Genomic DNA, 17318 nt, shown 5'->3' with positions numbered 1-17318 from the left:
AGCCATGGATAGCCTTTGTCATGCAATGTCCAATCTCCTTTTAAAGCCTTCCAAGTTGGTGGCCATCACTACACCTTGTGGTAGCAAGTTCTGTAACTTTTTTTTCGTCCTGAATTTCCCATCATTCATCTTCATGGGAAATTCTTGGGTTCTGATGTTATGAGAGAAGGGAGGAAAGCCTCTGTAACTGCTTTGTCCGCACGATGCGTAATTTTATGCACCTCACTTGTGTCCAACTTTACTCAGCTGTTTTCTATGTTAAAAGCCCCAGACAGTGTAATTTCTCCTCATAGGTTTCAAAGCACATTCCAAAGGGGTTTTTGACTCTTTTATGTCCTGTTGTATTAACAAGTGTCAGCAAAAAAGATTGTGTGTATATATTATATATTTAAATAGACAGACAGACAGATAAATAGAGCTATATTGAATTAAGTCATTGGGTAATGACTTAACATTCACAATTTTGTACATTTGTGCCTTGCTGTATAGGACACTAAATAAAATGAATTGTCTTTGAGGGGGAAATTCTAGATTTAAAGTGTTTTCATCTTCAGAAGTCTTTCTTGCAATTCTGATTTATCTACAGCCATGAAATCTGCCAAATGTGTGTGTGTCCGCACACACTCGTGTGTGCGTGTATTTCTTTATGTTGACCTCCCGGTAGATAATTTTGCTTGAAAACGGTTGTCCTGCATAAATGGAAATGTAATGTGATTCTCTTAAGTTATTATAATCTGACATATGCAAGTAGAACTAAGCTATTTTATGCTAGACAAATCCAGAGTAGTTTTGGGGGCCTTGCTTCGGATAGATGCAATATAGTTTAGGATTAGAGACTAGCCACCTGGTCGTTCATGTATAGCCACAGTAAAGGCAGACAGTCCTCTTGAACACCCTTCCCTAACCTGGCAATGCCTCCATGTGTGTTGTATTACAAGTCCTATCATCCCCAACTAGTGGGGCTGATGGAAGCGATACCCTGACACATCTCACAGCCCCCAGCTTGGGAAGGACTGCTCGAGGTGGAAGCAAAAGAAAGAGAAACCTCATTTTTGGTGGAAAAGTACACAGGAAGTATTTTTGGGTTGTTTTGGGGTTTGGGGATGGTTGAGTCAGGGAACTATGTGATGAAGTGAGATGGCGTTGTCTTGTATTGACTGAGACAGGAGACTGGCAGTTAATAGCTTGAGACTGCCGTATTAGGAGCAGCCAAGAGTCCAGTTTGTGGTACTTTCCACATAGTCGGCCACCAGGCTTCCTTTTCCCAGCTCTGCCCTTGCGCAAATGTAGCATTGGCTTTGTGTGAATCACTCCTGCCATTCTCTTTCTGCAACATAAGTTTCCTCCCTTTGCTGGGATTAGAAATAAGGGAGGAGTTCTTTCGGAGAGCGCTAGACATCACCTGTGATGATGGATTCCTAGAACCAAGGTAGGAGACAGTTCTGCTATCATTTGTACCCTACAATCGCTCTCCTCAAAAATGGCCGTCTGGCTAAAATGTAGAAGGGAGATGCAAGGAGGCCAGGATTGCCTCTGCCACTCTTCCCACATTGCACTGGATGCTCATAAGCCTCCTGAGTTCAGGGCTATCATAGGATGGCACCTGTGCCCGCGAGCAGCTTTTTCACTCACATCAACCTTCTCCTCAGACTTTCAAACTGCCTCATGAACCAAAGCTTGGTTAACCTTCAAAATATGAACATCTCCAAATGTGACAATGGGGATCTCCAATCAGAAAGCTGTGTTCAGCAATGGAAATATTAGAGAAATAGTGCTGAAAACCACAGCATATTAGGAAAATGGCTCTTAAAAATTTGTATAGTAGACAAAGTACACGTGGTAGAAGAAATGTGCATAACACTGCTTCTGAAGTTTTATGTGAGCTTTTAAAAATAAATTTTCAATGTTTGGGATGAACTGAATTTAAGTTTAGAGCAATCTTCAACATTTAGTTGAAACATAGGATAGGAAAAAAGATAAACCCGAATGGACAGATTTAGCCATCTTTAGTTGGGCTGTCGATAAACATAGACCAACACTGGTAAGTGATCAGTGTATAAAAGGTAGGTAAATCAATGCAAGTTTTTAAAAAGTTAGGTGTGTCCAAAAGTAATCCAGAATGCCCCCATTTTGTGATAAACACACGAGACTCTTCCAAATCAGGCAATTCTATTTGGTCAGACTTAGTTTCTAACTACAGCTATCCAGAAGCTTTTTGGGAAGCACAGAAATAAAACAGCGAGGCAATAACTCTTTAACCCATGCCAGATAATCCTCTGAAGTATACTGCTACTGCTACTTAATATGGAGGTTTCATTTCAACTTCTTAGCTAATCACCAATCCTCCATGAGAGACCAGCCCTCACTGATGTCACCTAATCCAGCCTTGGAAAACACACACATCTATACTAAAATGAAATGAGGCCAGTCTTTGCTTTTCTTCCATCTCTTTCCTCACCAAGTTCATCAGTCCATGGCCTAACATAAACTCTCTCTTCATTTTGGAGAGGTAGCATTCAACAAACCTTTCCAGCTGGGCATCTTTACAGCAGGCATGATAGCTCACAACACTGTGGAAGGGCTAGATTCCATCTTCCTTCTGTACCCATGTTCCAGATCAGCTTACTTTATAGGGCTGTGCGAACGCTGTGTCAGACTGGGGCTACCCATGCCTCCAGAGTTGGATCCAGATTTTGCCATGGCTAGAGCAGACCCACTGACATAAGTGGGACTTAATCTAGCCTTGACTTATCTGTCCTGTTGATGCCAGTGGGTTGTCACTAAGCATGATCACATCTGGATCTAAGCCCCTTTATTTGAAATTCCATGAAATCTAATGTTTTCTTTTTTCACAGCTGCGCTGTGTTGCAGCGTTCATCTTTGTTAATGCAATAGGGAAAGTAGAATGTACAGTGGCTCAGATTGTCCCTGGTTGCTACCTGGATTTCTAAGCAACTGAATATGGTGACCACTCATTTCCTTTGTTTCTTGAGCCAGAAGGTCTGGTTTGCACAAGGGCGTGAGGTGATGGAGTGTCCCACTTCGGATTGCAACAAGTCTGTAGGTATGGGAGAAAATGTTTTAAAAGTGTGTTTATTTTGATTATATTTATACAACTCTTCCGTTTAAAAATCTCCCAGAACTATTTACTGTTCAGTCATTTTAAAAAATGCCTTAATGGTTCACCATCTAAAATTCAAAACACAGAATAAAAAAGGGTTGTTTGAGGGAGAAGGAAGAAGGCATAACTTGAGCCCCAGTTCTTAGTTACAAAGTCCTTAAGCAGCCAGCCCGCTTGGGCACGGTTCAGAGAGGCAAAGGAATGGCTGCTGCCAGGAGCCCTCAAGGGAGAGCCAAAGCCGCTCTCTCTGCAGAGGCAGTGGAAAAGTCCTGCATCCTTGCTCAGCCCAAGCAAATGCTGCTCTCCATCTGAAAACACTCAGAGGAAAGCACAGCCTGAGTTGGGGCTGTTTTGCATTTTAGTTGGTTGCCAATGATGTCTTATATGTGGTGGCAAGGAGCCCACAAGTGGCATTCAGTGCCCATGGGTTTGAAGTGGTACCGTCAACTGTGCCATGTATTCCTTGGAGAGGTGTGTACATGTGCACGTGTGTGTAGGGAAAAGTTGTATCCTAGAAGCAGTGTAAATAAACGAGGGTTGTGCTGGGTTTTCCTTGATGGGCAGGAAGTGTATTAGAATCATAGAAACATAGAAACAGAGCGAGTCAGAAGGGGTCTCCCAGGCCATCTAGTCTGACTCCCGGCTCCAGCCAGCTCCGCTCACGACATGCCCACCATGTGCATGTCCAGCCTATCTTTGAACACCCTCACCGATGGGGCCTCAACAACCTCCCGTGGAAGCCCATTCCATACCCTCGGGGTCCTATCATAGAATAGTAGAGGTGGAAGGGGCCAAGAAAGCCATCGGGTCCAATTCCCCGCTGTTGCAGGACACCACGTTACACCATCCCACTCGGATGAGATGCCTCTCTGTGGCCTGTATTGTACTTTGCAAAGAATAACCCCCAATCCCCTGGTAGTCTTCCAGCATGAGAGCAGGACTGCAGGAAGAGGCATGACATAATGTATTATTCTGTATCAGGTGCTCCTGTTTGAGCCAGAATTCTGTTTGTTAAGGGAATTGATTGGTTGCAGTCCCCTGAACTTCCCCCAAAGCTTAATATGACATGTTGTGGCATTCTGTTTTACTAAACAGAAATCAGTTATAAAAGAGCAGCACAACACTTCAGAAACTGCATCACTTGATGCCACAGATTAACCTCTTCATGCTCCACCTCATGTCTTCCTCTGCCGGAAAAGCAAGGATGACATCACCATCATCACTGAAGCACCCCCACCCCCTTTCCATCCCAGTGCTTCTTAAATAGCCATGCAAGTTGTGAGATGCTCAGATTAAGCCCCGCGCACTCAAACATCACACAGCTTAGCAGAATGGCATTTATTCTGTCTCATGAACAGGGTGTTGCTAGGCAGTTAAAAGATTTGGGTTCATGCCCATAGGATGCATATTTGCATATGCTGATCTATAACAGTACAGGAACATGTAGAAAAAATAACTAGGATGTATTTAAATGATACAAGAGCCAGAGCCTGCTAATTAATTTCTCAACAAAATCATCTCAAAATACATTCTTCATTCCATTTGCAGTCTTATCCAGATCTTCCCAAACCCATGGAAAAGGGTTTTTCTAAGCTTAATTGCCATGGAGAGAAAGATGGAGTGAGGTAACTCTCCACTTCCAGCTGCAAGCCCATCAAAAATCATCTCTGGGGCAATGAAGCTAAGAGGAAAACACCGTCCCTTGGCACCAAGAGACTCTCAGAGCTCTGTGAAACAGATTGGTGGCACTGAGAAATAGATGCAGGGCCAGCTCCCCGTGGGCTCAGGCTTGGCAATGCAAGCAGAGCTAGAGCATCTCATTATGCTTACAGAGAGGAAAGGATGCTTTGACAGCAGCAGCAGCAGCATCTGGCCCTTGTCTCAGGTGCCGCTTACAGCTCCTGTCTTGCTTTGGAGCTGTTCAAGGTCAAGAAGGCAACTTGATTTCAAGCTAAGCAGAAAGGTGTTGGTAACTCTGCCTTCTTGCCCATGAACAGTGCAATCTGCAGCATCTTTGCTCAAAATTAGGTCCTATTGAACCCACCAGGGCTGACAGTCAGGAAAGCAGGCCTGGGGTAGTAAGTGGAAGATGCTTCCAGGTATGGTTCCTCATGCTACTGGCAGAAGGGCATGGCAGGGCTAGCCATCCTTTACTCCTTCATGGTTTTTTGGGTGAGGGGAAATGGAAAAATGGAAGATGGACAGAGAAAACAGAAGAGGGGGTTACAAACAGGAAACAGCAGGGACTTCCAGGCCAGGCTTCGTTTGCGTGATCACCAATGGAAGAAGCTTATGTTTCTAGGGAGAAGTTCCTGACCCATTGGTATAATTTAAAAACAGAATCCTCAAGATTGCAGACAAAAATGGGAGAAGATTAAACCAAAATAAGAGGACATGTAGCCAGAATTTTTGCTTTGATTCTTCCTGACCCAAGTTTTTATTTGTCAAACTGGGGTAAATCAGTGGGTTACACTGGTCCAGCACTCTTAACTGGGATCAGGGAGATGCAAGTTCAGATCCCCACTTTGCCATGGAGCTCACTGGGTGATTAGCTCTCATTCTAACCTACCTCACAAGGTTGTTGTGAGGATACAAGAAAGGGGAAGAAAACCACCTACATTGCCCTGTGCTTCCTGGAAGAAAAGAGGAACAAACATTTAAAGCAGAACCAAATTTTCCTGTGTGTGCAGTCACATTGTTCTACCCCGCACACCAGTTTCTTCTCCTGGTTGTACACAGCATCATTTTTTTAAGGTTGCAGTCCTGTATTACCTTACTGGGAGTCGATCCCTTTAAGCACAACAGGATTTCTGAGTAAATGCTCTTAATTCTAACACTGGTGATCTGAAGTCCATAAATTCTTATTCAGGTTTTGGCAGGGATATTTTCTTTTTTCTTTTCTTGAGCGGGGACAATCTGAAACAGTCTTAGTGCAAAGGATTTATTTTTAAAGCACAGAAATAAATAAGCATGTTCTGTACTTTTGGTATGTTTTTCTGGTCAGCTCCATACACTGAATGTTTGCACTTAGTCTCTGAAACAGGGAGTGGGGGGTAAAATATACCAAGTGTTTTATGTATAGATGGAACAAACTGCAAAAGGGATGTGTGTTTTTTGCAAAATGTTGATCTGTTGTAATAATTAAAAATAGTGAACTGCTTCAAATGTTATTTTCTAATGCCTCAAATTTTCAAATAAATAGATGGATTTTCTGTACTAAATTGATCTTGTGTGTGCCCTTTGCTCTGAGGAACAGGAGTCTGACCTGCTTATTTACAAAGGCCAAGCAGTTTTTCAAATTGTATTTGAAAGGAATCTATTTCAGCTTTCATCACGGAAGAGGTAGATGCATTCTGTGGGCTACTAAGCATGGATTCCTATCTTTGCCACACGTTAACAAAATATCACCAAGGCTGCAAGCCTCTACATGTTTAAGAAGAAGCTGGCCTAACGCCCTACAACCTGCCACACTGCCTATGGCACACTGGGGGTTACAGGCCCCCTTTTCTGTCCAAGCACACATAAGATTGCCTCTAAACTATACTGAACAAAAAAAAATGGATTCTTCCCTGCCTTATAAAGTTCTTCTACCTTCATTTGGTTAACTCCCGAGAGCTGAATTTTAGATTGTAAGCTCCTTGGGGCAAGAACTTTCCATTGTTACACTTCATGCTGTGCACCTTGGTGGGGTCATAGCAATGATGATCGTGATGTCAGGAATATCTTCCTACTTTGAGGGAGGGGAGGGGTCATTTTAATGATGAGTTCATTGACCCGGAAACCATTCATGATAACAGCAGCATGGCCTTTGATTTTAAATTTAGTTTGTCATTGCACTGGGCCAATCCATAGGAAAAGGACTACCACAGCTTTTGCTTCTCAAAGGCAGAGGGGTAGTCCTCAGAGGAATTCCCATCTTGAATCATCTGCCCTGCCCCACCCCCATTATCCTCCCTTTTCATACCTGACAGACAGAGTGGTGTAGTGGTTAGATTGTTGGACTCGGAGTGGCGAGACCTGGGATCCAAGTCCCCACTCATCCATGAAGCTCACTTGTTGATTTTGGGCCACTGATGGACTCCCAGGCTAAGCTCCCTCACAGGCCTGCTGTATGACTACAAGGGGGAGACGGAGGATCATATCCGGCAATTTTGTGTCCTTGGAGGAAAAGGCAGGATATTGACGTAATGATAAAACGAAATATAATAGCACAATTAGAGCAAAAGCGAATGATGTCTGCTTCTGCAGCATTCTCATCTAGCCTGATGGACGGGACTGGAAGTTCCTGCAGGCCAATTCTGGATAATAGCAGCTGATCTATTCATGCTGGTATGTGATGCATTACAGAGGCAGATAAAGGTCTGCAGGATGAACAATCCTCAACTTGCGTGCATCTGTTCTCACCCACAGTGGATCTTCCCTCCCTCAGCATTCCTCTTCCATCTATTCTATTTCTAGTATTCCAGGCTGTACCTTACTCTCCTTTGGTAGGTGCTCATTAACATTCCATGACATCATAGCAACTCAGCCAGAAAGCCAGGTCCCCCATGCTGAAAATGTATCCCACATCTTTTTCAACCATGCATGTTCAATTCGATAGATAAGCTGCTTTTGAAAAGGGGTTTCAAAAGAGAGTAATTTTTCAAAGAAATTCTCATGGATTGGATGGTTCTACTTACTTTACTTATGAGGTAGCTGAGAAGTGTGTGAAATATCCCTTTCTTTTGTTGTACTAACATCTCAGGAAGCCTGTAATCTACTTGGCTTCCTGCACTTCAATTTAAGCCCAGGAGAAGACCTCATGGGGAAATTACTCCCATGAGGCTTTTTCAGAGCAGGGCAATGCAAGCAGCAGGGAAGTGGAAAGAAAGCACATGCACCACTGACCTCTTTACAGCAATAAGGAAAGTTCAGAAACACCAAAATAAATAAATAAATAAATAAAAACATCCTGAGAATAAGGCACAAAAATGGAAGGCTCTTTCATGGAAGAAGAAAGCTTTCAGGAATTGGGAAGACTGATTCTGGCACAGTCTTCAAAATCCATCCATTTGGAGCAGCACACAACATTGCTTGCCCCTCCACACAGCCTGCTATGGGGCCTTTAGGCAAGGAATGGCATTATAAGCATCTGCAGAAGAAACAAAAGCATCTGCATCTGTAAACTCTGAAAGAAAGTGAGGCCAAGTTTCACTCTGGAGAATTTTATCGGCAAGCTTCTTTGTTTTTTCCTTTCCTATCCCCCTAGAAATAAGAAGCAACAATACTTTTTCGGCCCACTCTGGGGTGAGGGTCCTCTTCCCTCAGCACAATGCCCCAGAACAGTGCTGTGTGCAGGACACCAAAAGGGCTTCAAAGCCAGGACATTGGATTCTGTTGCTACTTGCAGTAGCAGTGCAAAGATAAAAGCCCAGAGGGAAAAGAAAGTAGGTTTGATACAACACCTACCAATGGTGATCCTTGTCTGTGAGCAACTGTAGGCAAATTTCTCCTCCCCAGGGGGAAATTTGGTAAAAACCTGTCCCTTGCCCCGTTTTTCTGCCCAGGAATAGGGCAGAAATTTTAGAGAACATTGTGCTCAGCTCTACTCAATGTTTTGCTGCTAACAGGTGTATCACCCCGGCTTGAACTGGAATAAACGTTTTTGCTTGATTCTGTGAATTTATTATCTTACTCAGGGCCAAGATGCTTGTGTTACCAACAAGAACTGCTTAGTAATTGGCTGCTCAGTCATGTAATTATTATTATTATTATTATTATTATTATTATTATTATTATTATTATTACATTTCTATGCCGCCCCTTGCCGAAGCCTGTACTTCCTCTATTTTATTTCCCTGTAACCTTGCAATGTATAACTCCATGTGTGTATGTATATAGGTGTAATTAAGGATAACAATACATTCAATCAGGTTAATTGTACTCCATGAAACTTATTCCATTAAAAATATTAATCTTTAAGTGCCACAAGATTCTGTTTCTTGACTCAGGAGAACTACTGCTTCCAGCTTTCGTACTTTCTCGGGCACAAGAAGCATGGCAGATGCTCGAGTATTCCTTCTTTGTGCTGCATTTATAGATTGCACGCACATGTAAACTGTTTTTTAAATTTAAGAGCCTGTAGTTCAGGTACTAAATTCATGTTTTTGAAACTGTATTTTTTGTTGTAACCCCAAAAGCTAAGATGTTTGTGGGCAACTGCCCAGTTGCACCTGGAGACACAGACGCCAATCTTCAACATCAGTTAGATATCCTGATATTGGTGCACAGATCCAGACTCCCTTGTTTGAGGAAAAGGAGCCATAGCAGTCATGGGTAAGCACAGGGGTCTCAAACTCGCGGCCCGCAGGCCAATTGCCGGGACGGGCGGGGCTTGGGGAGGGGCCCTGCTGCCTTCAAAGTGCCTGCAGCGCCCAGGCCGGCCGCGGGATGAGCGGCCCACCACCACCGCAGTGGTGGCATATTTGATGTGGCCCAGCCTCACCCAGACTGCCCCGCACTATGAGGTCTGTCACTGTTCTTGCTTCGCTGAATGGAACTCAAACCCTTCACGTTCCCGTCTCTATCTGAAGTCACTGCTGGCTTCTTCAGAAATGTGTGTTCTCAGGTTTTCATGTTGTGTTGTTTAGTGTTTCTTTCGAAGAGGAGAGACTGGGGCAGACACCTGTGTGGTAGAAGGACTATCTGTGTCCCACTGGCACCTATTATTATGAAGGCCCTGAAGTAGGGTCTTCTGAGTTGTGGAACCCCAGTTCTTCTGGTGCCAACACTGGCTTCATTTTAGCACCCAGCTTCATCTTATGACCCAGCTGTTTATCCATGCTTTGCAGTGTCATTCGTGAGCTGAACTTGCCATCGCTGCTTTTCTATTCAGGATCATGGATTATTCTTTGTGCTGCCAAGGGGCAACAATTCTTTTTAGGATTCAGAATATAATGAAGACACTAATAGCTGAAGGCTAAAGTATGTATTAAACAGAAGTAAAGTTACAGAGTGATTCAGGCAGAAGAAAGCAAAGCATGATAACAGCAGAAATCTACTCAAAGGCCAGAACGGAAGTTTCAGTTGCAATTTGAAGTCACATCCTCTATTATAGTTCGCTTCTGGGATCACCAAGCAGTTGTAGGGTTGTAAGCTTATGATGCTGCCCACAGAAGAGATCTGCACTGTCTTCTCTTATATGAGAAGCACCAGTTTCAGCTATTTTCCGGGGTGTGCTATTCAAGGTTAACTTCCTGGGCTAATGCAGTGTGATTGGCGCTGGCAAATTGGATATTTTGCCAAGAAACACTGGATATTTGAAACACTGGTTATTTCCCAAGGAGGAGCAAGACTTATTTTTGTTTTGCTCTACCACTTGAACTATACTGGAAGAATATGATCCACCATACTGCCAAAGTTTTGCCTTGTACATTGCTGAAATGACATAGGATCCTTTAGCAACACTTGGGCATTCAGCAGTGTTTGGGCCTGATTTCCAGTTCACAGCTGGAACAAGAATTATACTCTGGGAGAAGACTGAAGGAAAGGAAGCAGCTGTTCAGCACACTACAGTGGGAGTTTTGTCATAGCACATGGGTCTGTTTGTCTACTTGGGCCAGATCAAATGTTGCACCCTCAGATATTTTTAAGCAATTAAAAAGATTGCTTAAAAAAAGATTGCAAAAAAAAAAAAAGATATTTTTGAGCGGGCAGTAAATGCAATGCTACACCAAATCCATAGAAAGGTGGTTTATCATTTCTGTGCAAATTGTTCAAGGAGCACACTGAAATTCAATTTGCTTCCCATGCAGCAATGTTGTGTGAGCCAGTCACAGCCTTACTGGGAAAAGGGAGTCTCAGCAGGTTCCGTGAGGTTTAATGAACTTACTGCTAGGTAAGCTCTGCAAACCCTCATCAAGTTGCAGCTGCCCCAGGAAAATGTGTCAATGTGGTATCACTGAGAGATCCAGGAGGACTAACAGGGTTGCACTTGTTTGCATCCATTCTGCAGAATAAGTCATCCACCAAGGCAGTTTCAATCCCACAATGAGGGCAGAAACCAGAGCAAAATAAATCCAAATATTTGTCATCATCTAAGGCCACATGAAGTTGGGGAACCACCTCCTTTTCTTCCTTATCCTACTCATTTGTGTGGAGAGGTAAGCCCCCCCCCCCCCCCGCCGTGTGTGCGCGCAAGAGCCTTGTTCTTCCTGGCTTAGAAGAGGACTGGCTCAGTGGGTAACCGCAGTTGTAAATGCCTCTTTAAAGTAAGCTGTGGTTCTGTCTTGCTTAAAACAGGCAATGCTAAGAAACTTGCAGGGTTTTTAAATAATCCTCCCAGAATTAGGGATGCATGAGGAATTCCCTGTGTGGGGTGGAGCTCTATGGCAGCCTTCCCTGACCTGGTGGCCTTCAGCACCATTTGAACTGAAACTCCCAGAGTTCCCCTCCAGCAGGACCATTGGCAGGGGATTCTAGGTGTTACAGCCCAAACATGTCTGGAAGTCGTAAGGGTGGGGAGGGCTGTTCTATAGGATTCCCTTGGCTTGGCTCCTCAATCTCTGGTCTGCTTTCTCACTGTTGTGGGTCTGACTCGGCACAGAGTGCAGCGACCATTCACACAGGCACCCGCCGTGAACTGAGCTCTGTGCGAAGGCTGTGCAAGCAGCCTCCTTCTTCCGCGCTCCTTGTGGCCTCTGTCTGTGCCACAACAGAAGGTTGCCAGTTGCACAAATAATTTGCATCGTCTAAGGCCACATGAAATTGGGGGACCACCTCCTTTTCCTCTTCATTTGTGCAGAGAGGGGAGGTTCCCCATATGTGTGCACGAGCCTTGTACTTCCTGGCTGAGTGGGTAACAGCAGTGGTAAATGCCTCTTTAAAGCAAGTTCAGATTCTGTCTTGGTTAAAACAGGCAATGCTGAGAAACTTGTGGGGTTTTAGACTTCTTCTCAGCTCAGGTTGCTTCCTAAGCCAGGGCCAAGCATGAGAGGAAGTCCGATGAACAGAAGAGAGCCGGATTGTACAAACCCTACTTTGGACCTCACTATATTGGATAATTTCTGGCCAGTCTCCAGCATTCCATTATTGGGCAAGGTGTCGGAGCATGTAGTAGCTTCTCAGGCCCAAGGATGTCTAGATGATACCAGCTACTGTGATCCTTTTCAAGCTGGTTTTAGAAACATAGAAACAGAGCGAGTCAGAAGGGGCCTCCCGGGCCATGTAGTCTGACCTCCAGCACCAGCTGGCTCCGCTCACGACATGCCCACCATGTGGACGTCCAGCCTATCCTTGAACACCCGCACCGATGGGCCTCAACCACCTCCCGGGGAAGTCCATTCCACACCCTCGGGGTCCTGACTGTCAGGAAATGCTTCCTGGCATCCAAATGGAACCTTGGCTCCCTGAGCTTTGCTCCATTGGAGCGTGTCCTGCCTTCCTCTGCAGGGGAGAACAGGTCTCTACCCATCTCCATGTGACACCCCCTCACATACCTGTATGTCGCCAACATATCCCCTCTGAGTCTCCTCCTCTCCAGGCTGAAGAGACCCAGTTCCCTCAGTCTCGCCTCATGCGACATCCCTGCAGACCATCCACCAACCTTGTGGCCCTACGCTGCACTGACTCCAACCTGGCTATATCCTTTCTGTAATGAGGGGCTCAAAACTGAACACAATACTCCAATACTACCCTTTTTGAAAATTGGGACCACTGATGCCACCCTCCAGTCCTCTGGAACTTCACCTGTTCACCATGAAGTCTCAAAAATGGAGGCCAGCGGGTGTGAGAGAACCCCTGTCAACTCTCTAAGTACTCTCAGGTGTAACCCGTCAGGGCCTGGCACCTTTGGAATGTCCAATGCCCTGAGGAGCCCCTCGACTTCAAGGGGGGTGACTCTAATCTGTGTCCCTAAGTCCCCAGCCTCATCTAATCTCCTATGCTAATAGTCATTTAGCATCTGTGCCTGTTCCCTCATATCAGTCACTGGATCGCCTTCCTCCTTATTTAGTGGTCCCATCATTTGTCTCCCCTTCCTCTTCCTATTTACATGCTGAAAGAAGCCCTTTTTGTTGCTCTTGATATTCTTGGCAAGTCTCAGCTCGTAATCAGCCTTAGCCTTGCTTTGGCCACCCTTTGAATCTTCTCCACTGGGGGCTCACTCCTGATCTGGGATTTGCCTCTAGAGATGACAACAAAAAGCGAAGAGACGACATTCAAAAAGCATCCATACAGTCATCTGAGTGGGATGGTGGAACTTAGTGCCCTGCAATAGCAGGGGGTTGGAAACCGATGGCCATCTGGCCCCTTCCAACTCTACTATTCTATGATTCAACTCCTACTGTGCCAAACTGGGAGAGGGAGAGGGAGAAATCACGTAGGGCAGCCTTTCCCAACTGATTGCCCTTCAGATATGCTGGACTGTAGCTTCATTAAGCATGACCTGCGACCGTATTGGCTGAAATGCACTGAATTTCAGAAGCAGAAAATGGGTAGGTTTTGCTAGAACAAAATATAAATCATTTAACCCCCAAAGTGGCAAACCACTGAGAAAGCCTGAAATAGCAAATTAAGCTTCTTTTCAAGTTGCACTGACAGTGCTTTTGCAGCTGCAAATTTCATCAGCTGGGGTGGGCGGGGGCAGCATGGGCCACACCAGCGGCCGATGACTGGAGATGCGGGAAAAATAGGCAATGTATTGACATGGTTTGGGATTTCTGGCAATCCAAGCAGAGGATTCCACAGTGGACCAGCTTTTTCTGAACTGTCTGGATTCCATGCATTTTTATGGGGGGGGGGGCAATTTACAGTAATGCACATTTGTGCAAGTGGAATGCACGTCTTACACATCCTTAAAAAGGACAAAGCACCAACTCTGTCAATGAGCAGACAATGGAATGAAAGATACCTGACAATCTGTGGAATATGGACTTAAAGGGTATTTTGCAAAGGAATTGTATAAAATCCATGCAGCTGCAGTGGCCATGTGTTGCCCACCCTTGATCAAACATAACCGTGCGTTTGTTCAACCGTATCACATTATCAGGTGTGTGCACCCATATATAAAATACAGAATAGAAAGCATTCTTCCCTAATCAGAGCTCCTTTGAGCTCTTGGGCTTTTAATTTTGAACTGGACTTGCTGTGTTTCAGTGGCTTGACTGGTCAGTCATGCACAGTCCTGAGAGTAACATGAGATGTGATGTATATGCTTGCTGGTTAGGGCACATCTTGTTCTATCTTGTTGTCCCTTTTCTTCTTTGAAAAGCTCGATGCCTTCTGTTTTTGTAATATGGGTTGTAAAATGACAAGGGTTGTAAAATGACAATCTGAATTTATGGCCGTACAGATGCCAACTTCCAGATTTCCCCAAAAGAACAATAAAATCAGTATCATATCAGGACTGTATCAAGAAGTCTCTGAAAGATTAAAATGTCACAGAATGTTAAGCAAGGACAACAGACATGTATTATCTCTTCATGGAATGTTCTGTACCTTTTGGGTGGAATGGATTGATGGAAGCAGGAAAAAAACACAAAAGCATGTGATGTCCTGAGGGAAATGTATGATCAGTCCACTTTCTGTGACTGTCAACTTTATTTATTTATTTATTATATTTATATCCCACCTTTCTCCCATTGTGGAAGTCAAGGTGACTACATGCAGTTTGCAGGTGGTCTCCTCTCCAAGCTCTAGCCAGCCCCAGACCTGCTTAGCTTCAACAAGGTGGGTGCCTTATGTGCCTTCAGACCATACTCTGAGCTTTCTGAGACTTAGGAATGTAGGAAGCCACCTTACAGTTGGGGTGCTCCCAGATGAGGTTTTTATTATGCAGATCCCTTGCCTCATTCACAGAAGTAAAGCTAAGAGGATGTCCTTCAATGACCTCAGTGACCTGGCAGGGAGAAGGCAACCTCTTAGACATCCTGGGCCCAAGTTGTTTTGGACTTTGTACACTAATACCAGAACCTTAAACTTACCCTGTAGTGAATGAGCTACTAAGTTCACCCAGAACTAGATAAAACACTGAAAGTTGAGGCCAAAGGACAGCTGCAGAAAGGGGGCCGATGGTCACTGCAGGAAGTGAAGGAAGAAAGCCATCATCCATTGTAATAGCTGGAAGCAGCTGTCAAATTCTTCTGAACACCCAAGATGCCAATCTAGACAAAGACACCCACAGAGGAAAACGTCATTCTTGCAGATCTGTCATCAGTTCTTACACCTCCAGAATTCTGCTGAATTCAGAATTCTCAGATTATTTATTGATCTCTCCAACCTGTTCTCCCTTCCCTCTCCCCACTCTGGCATTAAAGTTCATGGGTTGCAATAAATTTGGTAGTTTTTAAGGAGCCACAGTCCTCTGTTTTTACTGCAGCTATTATGGCTATCCCTGTGAAGGACAGGCAGATAGATGGGCATGGCTCCATTCATTCATTCATTATTTACTTACTTAATTACATTTTTACCCAGTCCTTAACAAATGTCTCAGGATGGCTTACAACATAATTAAACATAACAATAAGTAAACACAACAAGTATAACAAGCATAATAAAATGTGACTGAGCATTACCATTAAAACTTAGTTGAAATATTTAAATATTAAAATACCAGGCCAAAAAGAATATAACATTGGAGCTAGGTGAACCTCTCTGGGGAGTGCATTCGACAGTCAGGGTGCCAGCGCGGAAAAGGCCCTCCTCTGGGTATTCGCTCTCCTAACCTCCTTCAAGGAGAGTTCCTGGAGGAGGGCCTCTGCCTCAGATCTTAAGGGGTGGGAGGACATATAGGGAAGGAGACATTCCTTCAGGTATCCTGGTCCCTGCAGCCCAATCCTATTGATCTATAGGCACTGGGCATTCGTTTCAGGTAAGAGTGTATAAACAGTCTGCATCCACCAAAGAACTTGTGGTTTAAAGCAGAAGTGGGAATGTGCGGCCATCCAGAAGCTGGTGGATTGGAACTTCCATCAACCCTAACCAGAGGAGCCTATAGTGACGAATATTGAGAGCTGTAGCCCACCGCCATCCAGAGTGCAAGTAGTTCTCCATCTCTAGTTGAAATAATGTGACCTGGCTGCTTCTCTCCATCTCCTGAACACCACTAGAGCCTACATCATAGCCTATCTTTACCTTAATTTTGACATTCTATAGTTAGTCTTTTTTTTTCTTTTTAGCACAAGAAATATGCCAAACCTGTTATGGACTCTTTGGAGAAGCATAAACGTGACCAACGACTGCAGCCTAATTACATTAACATTATAATGTAGGAGTGCAATGCCACACAGAGTTTTTTCATGGCCAAAGGTTCTCAGAATGGAATAACATCATATATACAAACCAGTGTCATATTTCCAGAGGGGTAGCCATGCTAATCTCTCGCAGCAAATGTAACAAAGTATCTTGGGGTACTATAAAAGCTAATTTACTATTACTAAATACTAAAAGCATTTCATGGACTACAATGTTTTAGATGCAACACTGTGACTATGGTAGCTTCCACTAATGTGAGCACCATCTCTGACATTCAGTTGTGTAAGGAAATGCATCCATGGCAGGCAGCTCTGATTATCCTGGCTGATATACCAGCAGGGGTGTCACTGGGTCAAACTTATAATTTTCAGTTATCCAACTTTACTGGAAATACACTTGTCAAATTGGGCAGCTCGTCTAGCGAGTATCAGTTATTGGGCAATATAGAAATGTAATAAAATAAAAAGGTAGATACTTCAGCCTACACCTCCCATCAGTCCTAGCCTATGTTAAGGGATCATGGAAATGGTAAGCCAAAATGCTTGGAGGATCATAGATTGCCCACCCCTGGTATAAAATAATCTCCTTGGCTAAGGAGCAGCCCAATGTCCTCCCATGAAGACACCAATAAGTTGCATAACTCAAGAGCGGTGCATGCTTGCTGCGGACTCAGAAGAGTAGCAACAACAGAAGCAAGGCTGGCAAAAGGAAAAGGGTCACGGCCCACAGTGGTTGCAATAGCTCTGCTGTTGAGCATTTAGAGAGCCAGGAATCCTTGACAGGGTTTGCCCAGGGAGGCTTACAAAGCTCCTGTGTCCTATTGATGGGAAAGAACAGAAAGTAAAATGTAGCAAAAACTTTAGAGTTTTGGAGCTGTTTAAGTCGCTTGGATAAGTTTTAATTGAAAAGCTGTTATATAATTATTGTAAATAAGTGATAAAGTGTATAAACAGAGAGAGAGAGAGAG

The sequence above is a fragment of the Varanus komodoensis genome, unplaced genomic scaffold (genome assembly GCF_004798865.1).
Source record: "Varanus komodoensis strain SLA01 unplaced genomic scaffold, ASM479886v1 scaffold3, whole genome shotgun sequence".
Taxonomy (NCBI): domain Eukaryota; kingdom Metazoa; phylum Chordata; class Lepidosauria; order Squamata; family Varanidae; genus Varanus; species Varanus komodoensis.
This window is presented reverse-complemented; position numbering follows the sequence as displayed.